This window comes from Monodelphis domestica, chromosome 5, assembly GCF_027887165.1.
Source record: "Monodelphis domestica isolate mMonDom1 chromosome 5, mMonDom1.pri, whole genome shotgun sequence".
In the NCBI taxonomy this organism is placed as follows: domain Eukaryota; kingdom Metazoa; phylum Chordata; class Mammalia; order Didelphimorphia; family Didelphidae; genus Monodelphis; species Monodelphis domestica.
Window position 1 is genome coordinate 10,207,123 of NC_077231.1, and position 15,133 is coordinate 10,222,255.

Below are 15,133 nucleotides of genomic sequence, written 5' to 3' on the forward strand. Positions count from 1 at the left end.
ATTGTTCCAGGAGAGACAACTTAAGAATCATTGGTTTACCAGAAGACCAGGACAAAATAAAAAGCCTGGGCATCATACTACAGGAAAGTATCCAAGAAACAACTGCACTGATATTCTAGATCAAGAGGCAAAAGTGGAGATTGAAAGAATCCACAGATCACCTCCTATACTTAATCCCCAATTGACAACACCCAGGAATGTTATATCTAAATTCAAGAACTACCAGACCAAGGAAAAAAATATTACAAACTGCTAAGAAGAAGTCATTCAGATACCATGGAATGATAGTGAGGATAACACAGAATCTGGCTGCATCTACACTGAAGGACCAAAAGGCATGGAATATGATATTCCAGAAAGCAAGGGAACTAGGTCTACAACCAAGAATCAATTACCCAGAAAAACTGGCCATATTCTTACAGGGGAAAGTATGGACACTTAACAAAATAGAAGAATTCCAAACATTTGTAAAGAAAAGACCAGACCTGAACAGAAAATTTGATGCCCAAGCACAGAACTCAAGAATCATCAAAAGCTAATTAAAAAAGAGGGTAAAAAGAAAAACAAAACCCTCCCAAAAAAACATATAAAGATACTAGGACTGAACCTATGATTTCATTGGTGTAGGAAACTTTCAGGTGAGAGAACTCCCTTTTACAATTCTAGTTAAAGCCACTCTACAACTAATAGTCTTAGCAAGTTTCTTGGAATCCTGAGAAGTTAAGTTGTATATGACAACTCTTTATATACTTGAATAATAGAATTAAATTAGAGCCCAAACTAGTGAGGTTTTCCCCATTATCTTTAACTAAATTTGACAAAAAGAGAAACATTAGCAACCATAGAAACTCAAAATGAGAGACCACTGTTCAGTTGCAAAGCATCTGACTCTCCTTTTCTCACTTGAACTAAACACTAATCCTATAAGGTGTGTATTAGTATTCTTGCTTCACAGGCTGGGAAATTGAATTAAAAAAATTTCTTCATCTCCATGAGCTTGTTTCCTCATCAGAGAAGTGAGAATAATAATATTTCCATTACTCCCTGAATAAAGTTCTTGTGAGGAGAGAGTTCTTCTATTATTACTAGTGATATTACACTGCTACTACTTCTACTACTACTGGTACAAATTTTCTTGGTTCTACTGATGTAAATACTGGTTGTAGTATTGCCATTATTTTTCTTCTTGCTATTAATATGACAACCATTATAACTCTTCTACCATTGCTACTCAGTCCATGTTAGATGATTATAGGATTATATTATTATGACAATTCTCTCCAACAGAGAGGATGCCTCCCTTGCCATTACTTATCATTCTCTGTGGTTTGTCCTCATATGTCTTCCTATCAGTCCTTTTAAGGATATTCTTTATAGACCTTCCTTGAGATCCCTTCACATCATCTGGGTGTCAATGAAGTACCCCATTCACAGGTAACCTTTCATTCTTGTTTTTTCAAGACTGGTTCATCTCCATAAGACAACTTTCTTCTCCATGATTCTTGGCTGGGAAAGTATTGCTGGTTCATTGTACCTATGAAACATACTCTATGGACTTTGGAGTGACTTTCAGTTTTAAGTTCTTAAAAACTGTCACCACTTGGCATTGGGTAAAAGGTTTAGCAGGAGCTGCTTTTGTGGCTTTTGATTTCAGGAAAATTTTCCACACAACTAGGTGACCCTAGGGAAAAGTTCCTTGGCCAAGTACTTCTCAATTTTGGTTACAGTCTCTCTATTACTAATACAAAATCCTCTGAGATTCCTGGGATGTACTCAAAGATCCTTGGTACATACTCAAAACTCTCCTGCATAAAATCCATTCAGAGAATAGACCCTGTAACATCATCTAGGTTTCTGGCTTCTGAATGTGAGTCCTCTTACACACTCTATGGGTAGTCCAGCATCTCTGCAGAGGCTTCTTCAGTCTGGTGGATGCTAATGAAGCCCATTCCAATTATTAGTGGGGAATGGATCAGTGACTTCATTTGTTTTCCCTTTCTTTCTGCCTTGGACACCTGCTTCTTGTACTCTGCTCATAACTAGCTACAGCCCTGTAGTCCTTTGTCTTCCTTGCACTTTCTTCTGTAAATTATCATTGAAGCATTCATTTGCTACCAGGTAAGGGTCTTGTTATTTGCTGACTTGGAATTTTCCATGCAAAGTCCTCATTTCTGCAGTCGATATGAATTCTTTAGAAGATTTCTGGCTCCTCATTAGTATCAACAATGCTCTCTAGACCAATCATCTTGATCTGATTAGAGAAACCTGAAAGAAGAGAAGCCTATAGATTAAAAAGTGACATAATGGAAAGTCTCACAATAGTGTAGGGGTCTGAACTTCTAGCTAGACATGAGAAAAAAAAATCAGTGGGATGAAAATCAACCAGGCAGACAGCCTAGTACCTAAACCAGTGCCAGGAATATGGTAGACACTTACAGAAAAACAAACAAACAAACAAAAACTTTATCGATTGACAAAGGTAAATGCAGCTAGTAAGGGATAGTAAATGAAATTTGCATGATATTATAAAGTTTATAAAAGGGATCATCTCAGTCTCACAGAAACACTATGACACAGGCATTATGGGCAGTATAATAACTATATTGTCGTTGTTGTTCAGTCGTGCCTGACACATCATGAATCCATGGACCATAATATCCATGTGGTTTTCTTGGCAAGGATACTGGAGTAGTTTTTAATTTACTTTTCCAATGAATTACTTGTTTTTCACATGAGGAAAATGAGCCACGTTACATTGCTAGGAGTTAGGTGAGATGAGTTTGGAACCCAGATCTTCCTGATTCCAAAATCAACACTATTCACTCTGATTAGTGGATTGATTTCAAATCATTTATAGAATCACAGAATTTAGAGCTAGATGTAGATATCATCTATGTTTTTGCTTATTAATTTTCAGGCACAGAGAAGCGAATAGATATGGTAAAAGCTGTGCCACTCCTCAGTCTTCAAATCCTGTTCTCCTCACTAAACAGTGTTTTCTTTGTAACAGCCTACATTAACATTCAAATATGAAAATACCTAAGAAAAGCTGACATCTCTGTAACAAAGTCCTGACATTTGACACTTTCAGGACAAGGAAAATCTTTCTGAGTTCTACAATAATCTCAAAGTGGGATGGACTATCTTGGGAGGTGGTGGGTTTCCCTTCACTAGAAAATTTAGGGCTCTTTGTTGGGGTTATTTGTTTTATTATCTGGGTTTGAGGGGCTATTTCTGTACAGGGACTAGAGAGACTAGATGTTCAATGAAGTCGCTTTTAAGTTTCTAAGTTTCAATGACCTTTTCTTTTACGCCCCTCCCAACAAATTGGAATGGTGGGTACTTGTACAATTTTCCCCATTTGACAGATCACGAGATGTGATGCCCCTCATCATTTCCCCATTTTAAAGATGAAGAAATGGAAATTCATGCAGGTTTCATGGTTGGCCCAATGTCAGAGTTGGTGAGTGTCAAGAGTATTGACATCTGGAAGCCCTATCTATGGGTTAAACTTAACTCAGGGTTCTCCCCATTATACCATACTGAATCCTGATTTCCATCTCCTTTCTCCCTTACTAAATAATTCCCCTGAGATTAATTCTCATCTCATCTTCCTTTACCTTGGGTAGCATTTAAAACACAGTGGGAATGTGGATAAATGCTCACAAAACATGGAACCCAGACTCCACTCTGTGTGAATGCCTCACCTCACATCGGGTGTCAATGAAAGAGGCACATCTATCATCCTGCTTACTCACAGCCTAAATTTAATTACACAAACCTGATTTAAAGTCTTAATTAAATTTTTTAAAAATGTGGCATGCTCACTCAGGGAACAATGGGGATAGTTTTTCCACCCCACTTCCTTCATGAATTAGCTCATCTTTGGAGCCCGGTGGATTCAGAGATATTTGAAATGCGAATCACTGTGACAAAACATTCCTCCTAGATGCTCCCTGCACATTCTCATTATCTGGCAGTCTTTGTTCCCATTATAGTGGGGGGGGGGGACGGGGGGTTGTGCACCCTTGACAGGCACCTGCATATCAAGAGCGCATGTCAAACCATCCCTGTTTGTCAATTTAATATCCTAGAACACGCCAGTGAGAGCTGTGTCAACAAGCATTACATGGAATCAAAGCAGCTTCCCTTTCTATAAATCCCATTCATTACCATATAGGATAGTTTTTGTACCTCCATTTCTGATTTCCTTTGTCTTATTTAGAGTAAACTTGGCCATTTTCTTCTCATTTATGGGACTATTTGATATGGTATAGAATTCCACTCTATTCTGCTAATCTAGGAAAGATTAGACCAGAGAAATAAAGAATCTCAAGGAATAGCTTGGCTAGAAATGGTAACCATGTCTATGCAGCTAAAGGAGTGTCACAGTTTAGTGTTAGAGACAGATTAGGATCCTGGATTTAGAGCTAGAAGTGGCTTTGGAGGCCACTGAGTCTAATGCCCTCATTTTACATATGAGGAAACCAAGGCTAAGAGATGTTAAGTGACTTTGTCAAGATCACTGAAGCAACTGAGGTAGGACTTACCTTGGAGTCTTTCTCCAAGGCCAGATCTCCATCTACTACACCATGCTGCCTCTCATACAGAATGGATGTTTAATTTGGTCCCCAAGTAAAGAGCTAGGAGTAATAGGTAGAAATTACAAGGAGACAGATTACTACAAGATTTGGTGTTCAAATATTGGGGCTTCAATCCTGGCTTTATTACTTACTACCCATATGACCTTGGACATTCACTGAAGCTATTTGGACTTCAATTTCTACTGTCTGAGTGATAGGAGTGTATGACTTCTAAGGTGCTTTTCACCTCTAAATCTATGATCTCTTAACCCTAAAAAATTAAAGTTGTCCTGTAGTAGAATGGGCTAGTTTGGGAGGTAATTCCAGAACAGGTTGGAGGACACTTCCTCTGGACTGTTGTTGCTCAAATAAAAATTGAATTAAGTTGCCACTGAAGCAAGCCCCTTCCAGCTTGGAGAGTCTGAAATTCAGAGAGCATTGACATTCTTTCTTTTAGTTTTATAACAAGAAATTTTGTTTGTTTCTAGGATAGAGGATATCTTAGATGGAATATTATCAAGGAGACGCACTCAGCCTGCAAGTGAAACTGAAGTAACACACCTCTCCTGGTGTTAGTAAACCCTTGTTCTACAGAAAGAAAATGAAAGGAATGTTCTGCAGTCCTTTGGATTGGGGACCAACACCATCCCCTTTCTGCCACCTCCAATGCTGCTTGTATTCATTTCCAATCCTCTGTCTTTCCCCGCTGTATACTCACCTCTCCAGCTCGAACATATTGATGCTCTGTGCTTGGCTGCCTTGATGGCCTCTCCTGGTGTATTATCCCATATGCTTCTCTGACAATGTTTGCATAATGGGCTCCAGTATTGGTGCCGTTTGCAAATGGAGCAGGAAGAAGTTTGCCCAGATTAGATTTGTCAGATGGCTCATAATTACAAACATAAACTTCCCCAACAAAATACTTTTCCCTTTTCCCCTTCCAAACATTCCCACCTCTACCCTCACCCTGGCATTATGGAGAAGATGCCAAGGTGAAGTCATTTGGGGATGAAACCCAAAGGCTTCATAAGCTATCCCTGAGATCATGAAGGCAGCATTATGTTTGCAAAACGTGTACACATACTTTTGATTCCAATTCTGGACCCGGTGTTTGACTTTTATAAAGTCTGATAAACAACTAATCCCAGGGAAGTTGGCTTTTTTTCCCCTCTTATTTTTCACAGTGATTTGTTGTAATAGTTATCTTTCTATAGAGCATTGCTAGTATAGAGTTTTACATATATTTTAATATTTAGGTTTCATCTCCCATCTATACTACTTGAAGGTTTATAAAACACTTTCAATGCAATATTCCTTTGGTATAATAAATAGGAAATAGTGCTGGCTAGTCAGAGGATGTGGATTTGAATCCTGTTTCTGAAGCTCCCAGTCTGAGCTTGGGCAAGTGACTTAGCCTCCCCCAATACCAGTTCCTTGAGAGAGTTCATCTTTTTTGCCTTTGTATTGGCTGTTTCTCATGCCTGGATGTTCTCTCTTTATTTCCTAGTTTCAAGCTTTGCTTAAGTCTTCTCATCTTTTATATGAAGTCTTTCCTACAACACCCCCACCCCTAGCTACTAGTACATTCTCTCCCATCCCTCAAATAAATTATCTGGTATCTATTTTGCATTTATATGTGTATGCATGTTTAAATATGTATGTGTAGAAGTATATAGTAGTAGTCTCTTGGTAACCGAGGATGACGATTGTCTTTGTGCGTTTTCATTTATGATAGATGAGTGTGTACGAAGACACTTGTGCGTGAAGGAGATTTAAGTGGAAAAGTCCATGCACAGAGACAGTCCCACTCTCTCGGCATTGGAAGCCTGGGTCCAGTGGCACGAAAAGTCGTTACACCTGGAGACTTCTTCAGCTGCATTGGATGGTCATGTTGTCTTTTGTGCTCCAACACGCCCTGAGCACTCCACAGTGCTTTGCTGCGTCGCCATCTCAGCCGTTGAACCTTCTTATTGGTTTCTTCCGCCTGTTCCGCAGAAGCAGTCTTCACATGCTGGGTGATCAAAGCCCTGGTTCACCAGAGGTCTATGACCCGATGGCTACCCTCACAAGGTTTAGCCGGCCTGTCGAAGCCGTTGCCTGGGGTGTGGCCACTGCCGCATGCTAGCAACTACTAGGAGCCACAAGTGAGAGCTGGGTGTCAGGTGAGGGTCAGAGGCTGGAGAGCTGCCCTAGAAGGGCACGACAAGCCCTCCATACCAGAGATACTACCCCTCCCTGAGCACCCCATACACCCCAGAAGTATATATGTGTATACATATACATACACACATCACAAGGCATATGTGTGTTTATACACATATATTATGCTTGTGTTTATGTACATGTACAAATGTTTATGCATGTATTTATACATACATATACACATATTTATCTGTATTCTGTCTATCTGTTCATTTATCCATCATCTAGCTATTAGGTCATGTAAGTATGACTAAAGATCCAAATGCAAGAAAATGGTTCCCTTGGGTCCTACAGCTAGTTGATCCCAGAAGCCACCTTCCCTTCCCTTGTCCTCCACCTCCTGGTCTTAATCAGTATATAAAAACACCCATTTTGGGGGACTTAGTTTGTGAAGGGGTTTCACTAAACTCTTGATCATCCCCTCCACCTCAAATGTACTACAGCTATTTGAATCTTTCCTGGTGGTAGGGCCCCCATCCACAGGCTGATATATTGGGGTATGCTTCCTAAGACCCTTAGCTAAACCCTAGGAGCTCAGAGAGGAGAAGAGGGCTTTCTTCTTTCCAAGTAAATGGCAGAGAAAGTTGACTTTTGGGCTGTTGTAACTATAGGCCCTGCTGGGAATTCTTGTAAAGAGAAGCTATAATCAGAGAACCAGTCTGCATGTAGAGAGGTAAGGAGAAGAGAAAGCCCTTGAGACCTGGTTGCTGTTTCCTTGGATGGCCCAGCACCTTTCATTAAGTATGGATTTTGCAGTAATATTGGACAAGAATGGGATCCTGTGGGTAGCTGTTTAAAAATGACATCTTATCCTTGGCTAGGCTCCCCTTCCTTTTGACCTTTAGATCATTGATTCTCTCCCTATCATTGGCTCTTTGAGCCAGCTTTTCATGTATTCCATTCCTCTTCACCTTAGACATTCATCTGTGATATGGAATTTTATCAAACATTTTTAAAAAAATTCTCCTTCCTCCTGACTGCTCTCCCCAGAGATGCACTCTTCTTTCACCATTTGTTACCAGCATCCCATTATAAGTGAGCTGGTAGTTCATGGACTACTTAGAACAGTGGTTCTCAACCTTTCTAATGCCGTGACCCCACAATACAGTTCCTCATGTTGCAGTGACCCCAAACCAAAAAATTATTTTGGTGGTTACTTCAAAATTGTAATTTTGCTACAGTAATGATTCGGAATGTAAATACCTGATATGCATCATGTATTCTCATTGCTACAAATCAAACATAATTTAAACATAGTGATTAATCACAAAAACAATATTTAATTATATGTTGAGAAATATTAATCCAGCAGGAGGCAGCCTGAGCACTGGGGTGGGAGGTAAGTCCTGCCTGGGGAGGGGGTCCGCAGACACTGTCTTCTTCCTCCTGTCGGCTCCCTCCAGCTCGAGCTGAGGCTTTACTTTGCAGGGGTTACTCGGCTCTGTTATCCAGGAGTTATCTGCTCCAGGACTCATTCTTAACTCCTCAGCAGTGCTCGGGTGCTCTCTTTGGGTCTCTGAGTCCGGACTCCAGGCAACAGGGTAAATCCATTGCCCCTCATAGGGGGAGGGCTGCTGATAGGTAACTAATATTAGTACAATGTGTGGGCAGCAGGGTCCCCATTCTTTTTGAGATCTTACTGTAAAGTAGCATGATTTCTCAGCTGCTAAAGCCATTGGAAATATGTATTTTCCGATGGCTTTAGGCGACCCCTGTGTTTTGGCCGTTTGACCCCACCGGGGTCGTGATCCATAGGTTGAGAACTGCTAACTTAGAATCATTTGTATTCCCCCAAGTCTCTTTTCATGTGGAGGTGTTTTTTTGTTTGTTTGTTTGTTTGTTTGTTTTTCCATTTTCAACTAATTATACAATGAAATGTTCTTATTAACATTTGACTCAGCTCTTGATATCTGGACTTCATCAGATTTGCATCCTCCCATTTTCTTGACACTTTCAAGTTCCTTGACATAAGCATAACTACTTTACCTGTGTTCCGTTTCTGTTCCCCCCAACCCAAATCTGGGCAATCCCATCCCTCTTCTCATGGTGGTCATTCTTATACCTTATGATGGGCTGCTACCTTGCTGAGGGCTGAAAACTTAAAATAGACATTCCATTGTATCAACCTGCTACTTCAAACCATCCTCAACTGAAAGTTCAGACTCCCCAGTCTGGTATTCAAGCCCCAGTCACAGCTTATTTTAACTTCTAGATAGTAGGGCCTATTTTAATTTGATTTTTTTAGGCTCAAAGTTGATTACAGTCTCTGAAATATAGTAGGTTCTTAATAATTTTTTTTAATTACATTAAATTTGGACTTTGCAGTTCTGTTTCCTTGGATGATCTCTATTCACTTTGGTTCAAAGGCAGAAAAGTGTTAAGATTTAGGTAATGAGGGGTAAGTAACTTGCCCAGGATCACACAGGTAGGAAGTATCTGTGGCCCAATTTGAACCCAGGACCTCTTTTCTCTTTCAATCCACAGAGCCACCCAGAAGTCCCCCTCCTATTCACTTGAATAGCCAACCACATCCTCCATAGGGCAGCCAGGGATTATATTACCTTGCATTAACAGGACCCTCTGTGTCTTTCTGGTGCTCTTCTCTGGATTGCCAGACCCTAGACCTAGACTCTCAGTTCTGAGATCATGGGATCCTACAAGTAAAAATTGTAAGAAGCTTCAAAGATCCCTCCTCTAAAAGAGAAAACGGAGGCCCACAGGCAGGGATCTACTTCCCTGAGGTCATAGAGGTCTTATGATTCCTGTGTCTGGGTTTACCCCACACACACACACACACACATTATCCTTATGAAGTATGGCTTCTTTGGGCCCATCCCCCTTGTTTTCCCAAATGGCACTGAAAGAGTGAAGAGAGTATGTCTCATAGCTAGAGCTCCTGACACTGAACTTAAGCTTCCTCTTGGAGTTCTTTCTGCATATGGTAAGCACCCTGAGGGCAAGGAGAGATTTTTGTCTCTATATTTCCAGCACCAGTCACAATGCCTGGCACATATCTTCTTAACAAAGACTTGATGGATTGAATTTAATCATCTGTCAAGTGAAATAATATTTGTAAAAGAGGTTAGCACAGTGTCTGGCACATAGTAGGTATATAAAAATGCTTGTTCCCTTCCTCTGCATTCTGTTCCTGGGCATTACCCAAACTAGCATGTTTACTCCTGAGTTACAACATGTTCTCAAAATATTGAAATAAATACATCCAAATCCCTGTTTGAAGTTTAGAGAAGATACACACCTTACCCTCATGAAGATTACAGTCTAAGAGAATAATGAAAGAAGAGGGGGGTGGAGAAGGAGAGAGTGGGGGAGAGAGAGGAAGGAAAGGAGAGGAAAAAGCGAGGGAAAGGGAGGGAGGTAAAGATAAAAGAATTTCAAAATATTGAATGGTAATTGCCTTGTTAAGGAATGTTTATGACCTGGGCACCTTGGGTAATTGGTTTAACCTCTGTAGATCTTAGGTGCCTCATTTGCAAAAGGAGGGTGATGGTGGTGGAGTAAATGGCTTCTGTAGTCCCTTGCAACTCCAGCTTTAGGATCTTATGAAGTGCTATGTAAGGTCTGAGAGGGAAAGTTGTTGTGAACCAAACATTCATGGAAGGCTTTGAATATCAGACAAGGATGAATAGTGACTCTTGGCATTGACCCAGTTATAGAATAATTATTTAAGGACCTGTTCCCTAAGGTATAAGGAATGTCTCTTGGAATGACTATGTTATAATAGAATGAGCATCGTCTCTGGAGGTAGTGGACCTGCATCTGTTTGAGTTCTGGCTTTGCAAATGACTTGCTGTGTGATTGTCACTAAGACCTTTCCTCTCTCTGAACCCATGTAAAATGAGGAAGTTGGATTAGATGGTCTCCAAAAAGTTCCTTACAGCTGATATTCAATGTTCTCAAACCTTTGCCCACTTTCACATTCTCTGTTCCTGGATGTGAGCTCTCTCTCTCAGCTTTGCCATTCTTTGTTCTCAGGTAACCGGATTCTGAGATCACAAGATTGAAACTTCATCTAGATCAATACCCTAATTTAGCAGATAAGTGGCATGAGTAATGCCCAAAGTCACATGTGTGGTAAGCAAAGGTAGAATTTGAAACCAGATCCTCTGACTTTCAAGGGCAACTAGGTGGTAGAGTGGATAGGGCACTGGACCTGGATTCATGAAGACATGAGTTCAAATCTTGACTCATATTTTCTGACTGTGTGACCCTGGACAAGTCCCTTTACCTTGTTTGCCTTAGTTTACTTACCTGTAAAATAAGCTGAAAATGTCAAACCACTTCAGTGTAGTTACCAAGAAAATCCTGCATAGAGGCATGTTGTATGTCACCAAAATAACTGAACAACAACCTCTGACTCCAGTCAGGAGTTTTTACATACTGTCTTCCATGGTGTTAACATTCTCTCTTCTCTGTTCAAAGTCTTTTTCCAGTTTGCATCTTCTGTTTGATCTTATGTAAGAGGACATGTCGAAGATAATATTATCACCTAATTTTATATATGAGGAAACTAAAGCTTAAGAAAGTATTCATGAAGGGTCACAGAGGAAGTAAGAGAGCTTGGTGAAAAACCTGAGGCCTCTGATTCCCTCCAGTTGTTGACCCCTCTTTCTCCCAAAATTACTTTGTATTTTTTTGTGCTCTTTGCATTTCTTTTTAGTCCCTGCCCCTCATTGTTTCACTGAAGCAGAGTAACTCTAGCTCTGTTCTTTGAGAACAGAAATGCTTTTTGTTGTTGTTGTTGTTTTTCTTTTTTTTTTCCTTTTTTTTAATAACCAGTGACTTCCACACAGTCTGTCATAGAGCAGGTTCTTAAGAATTGTATACTGAACTTAATTTCCAGGATACATGGGCTACACCTTTAGGTCTCTTTCATTTCTGACATTTGATAATTTTATAAAGCTTCTGATTACCCATGCATAAAAGAGGAACTCAGTAAATGTTTGTTGAATTGAATTGCTTTTAAAGATTTTTTAAAGAAAAATAGTTTCTCAAAGGAAAAAATATGTACTACATGCATACACTTAGCTCATGTGACATGGAAACAGCCATCATGTTTCATGTTTTGACATGTTCCTCTGAGCTCTGCTCTTGTAAAACTGTGATTTGTTTAAATACATTGAGCAATATTTTGGGGAACTAGTAAGTAAGTGGCATTTCACGGTAACAGCAAATCACAAACTCTCTAAGCTAGAGGAGAGCTCAGAGGCCAGATAATCCAGTCCACTTCTATGGCATGAATTTCCTCCTACTACTGCATGGACAAATGACCAGTCACCCTCCCATTCAAATAGCTCCAGTGGTGGGGAACACATTCTCCCATGTTCAGCTGCTGGATAGCTCTCCTAGTGAAAAATTGGTGCTCATTTCTTCTATTGCTCCTAGCATTGCCCCCAGAGGCAAGGCAGAATAAATGGGGATTCCTCTTGTATATGACAGCCCTTCAGATATTGGGAAAAGCATCCCAATCCTCAGTCTCATTTGTTAGCCCTAGTTGTCTTTTGTTTTATATATCTTGCCTTTGAGATGGCTTTGTTTGAATGTCAGATCCCTCCCTTCCCAGTCATCTCCTAGATACTTCTGCTAGTCCTGAAAATGAACAATTAATATTCTAAATTGTTCTAGATTGTTTGAGGTAGGCATCCCAATGAGCTTGAGTGCCTGCATCCAGTCCTATGGGTCACTGGAGAGAGAAGGCAGTACATGGACTTGGAAGCTATAAATCCAAAGGCTTCATTTAGCAATTTATGGTGAGGAATTTTCTTCCCATAAATTGCATTTCTAGTGGACAGAAACGATGTATTTTCTTTGTCTGCTGTGGAATAGGGGACCGACGGCCATACATCTCTATACCCAGGTAGGACCGACTACTTGCTTTAGCACATAAATTTCGTAAACAGCCGAGTTTCTGAAAATATATAAAGTAGAAATAAGACTCCCTGTAGACAGTGGAGTATTCCTGTAACAAGGAAGCCTCCCTGCTCTTGAGCCTTTTATGGGGACGTATATTGCAGGCCTGCCGCAATCTATCCCAAATTAGGCACTGGCTCCTATATCATTTTCATTGGTGAGGCCAAGATGAGTGATATTATTTTGATGCACTTTTCCATGAAATGCAAAATATGTGATAATCATTATTTTAATGTCACTTGGGGACTCTTGGTCAAATAAAGATATTTCAAAGACTGCATTTTCTACTCAAACATACCTACAAAATATTTAAGGAACCACAAGGAAAAACAGCAAAGCTGTGAATCACTGGCTTCTAGACTAACGGACTTTTTAATCCTAGACAGGAGAGAAAAAATAAAATGAATTCAAATTCTCACTCTCATTGTGACCCTTTTTCTGTTCTGCACTTGATTAGAAAACTTCCTAAGTCATTGTTTATATAACATTTCAGCATCAAGATTCGCTCCTTCAGCATAAGTAACCACAAATAGCCCATCAGAGATAAAGTACCACAGTGGTTAGGAAATGGAGTCATGAGACCTGATTTCAAATTCTGAATTGCTACTTGATACCTTGGTAATTTATTGCAAATAATAAATACTCAGAATTCAATTTTTCTCACCTGCAAAATGAAGTTGGGTTAAATGGGCTTTTAAAATCCCTTTTGGCCCCCAAATCTAATGATATCCTGGTGGTCTATAGAAGACAAGAGATACACTGGAATGTCAATAGTTGAGAAGTAGCAGACTCATCAATATTATTTTTTTCTTTATTCTCCCCACCCAGGCACCTGGCCCTGACCTTTGAATGAATATACATGGCAGCCACTTAATGAAAACTTATGCTTGTTATCACAAGATTGCCTAAAACAGAAATAGGAAATTAGTCAGTGCCCAAACTTTGGCACTGACATCCTAAGTAACCTAGACCAAGGCATCTTCCTGTCTCAGACACAATTTCTTCTTCTGCAAAATGATGATGGCAAGGTATAAGTAACCTGTACTTGGCCAGGTAAGCTGGCATGGATTTGTATTTCCAGAGTGTATCTCTGTACTCCTGCTTTTTTCTTTGGCTAATAAAAGGAATTCTATATGTGTGTGTATAAGTATATGTATTTTTTTCATAATGGATCATCTCTCTTCATTGATGGAAACCCTCCTCCCTTCCAATGAAGATCAGAACCTACTCTCAAACATGTAATCATAGAGTCACCTGAGGCCTCAGGAAAGTTAAGCAACTTGCTCAGCATCCCTCAAATAGTAGATGTCTGAGATGAACTTTATTTAGACCCTTCCTACTATTTAGTAAGCTGGTACTCTAACCACTGTTGCTTACATTGCCACTCTTAAAAATTATATGGATTTATATCCATTTTGCCCATAAATCCTATACGGGGGTGGGGGTGGGACACAAAGTGCTTGTGGTTTCCCCTAATATTTCTTGATATTGTATAGAATCTAATGGATCACATTGACTCTTCATAGAGTATCTTTTTCTCTAGCTGGCCCATTTTCCCCCTCCACTCATACCTCTCTCTGATAGCATCTCTTATGCTGCTATTTTGGTATAATACACCACTTATAATGTGTTGTAGCCTACACACTCAAGGCAAGAGTCACTGAGGATGGGCAGTGATGGATGGATTGTGATGTGTATCATTGGAGGGCACACCTGGATGGACTAATGAGATCATAGATGCCTCATCATATCAAAATGAGCATATTTAGATCTAGGTTTATATATAGAGAGAAAATTTGCTACTCATTCCATGTTTTCTTCTATCTAATCTTTCCATTATTCCCCACCATCACCACCATCCTCCATAATCTTCTCCTTTCCACAAATTGTGACTAGGCATATGATTCTTTAAAAGTTTCAAATGTGTTCATTTTATCTAAATATTTTCTGTGATGTTCAGAAGGCTCTGCAGGGATTTTTTTAGGTGCCCTAACATGGCAATATCAAGTTCAAGTAGAAATGAATCCCTGTTGGCCTCATGTTGACTTAGAAAATCAACATTTGTGTTATTCTGCCAATATAGGATTTTACTACCACCAATACTGATATCACTCCCTGTCCCCAGGCCTTGAATGTACAGATCATCATGAGTTATGGTGGCTAACTTAATTCATCTCTAGCCAGTGTTCTGATGTTAAGCACCCTTCTCTTTAGTTTAGTTGCTCCTTGGAGAATAGCCACGGTGTACCCTTTAAGACTAATGCCAGGGGCTTTGTGGCTAAATAGGAATTTAGGGTGATATGGAATGATAAAAATAGCCAGAGAGGCTTTGTGGATGAGAAGAAAACCAGAGAATACATAGGGTCACTATTTGGGATGGATGGAATTTTGCTCATAAAAAAATGAATGAACCACATTTC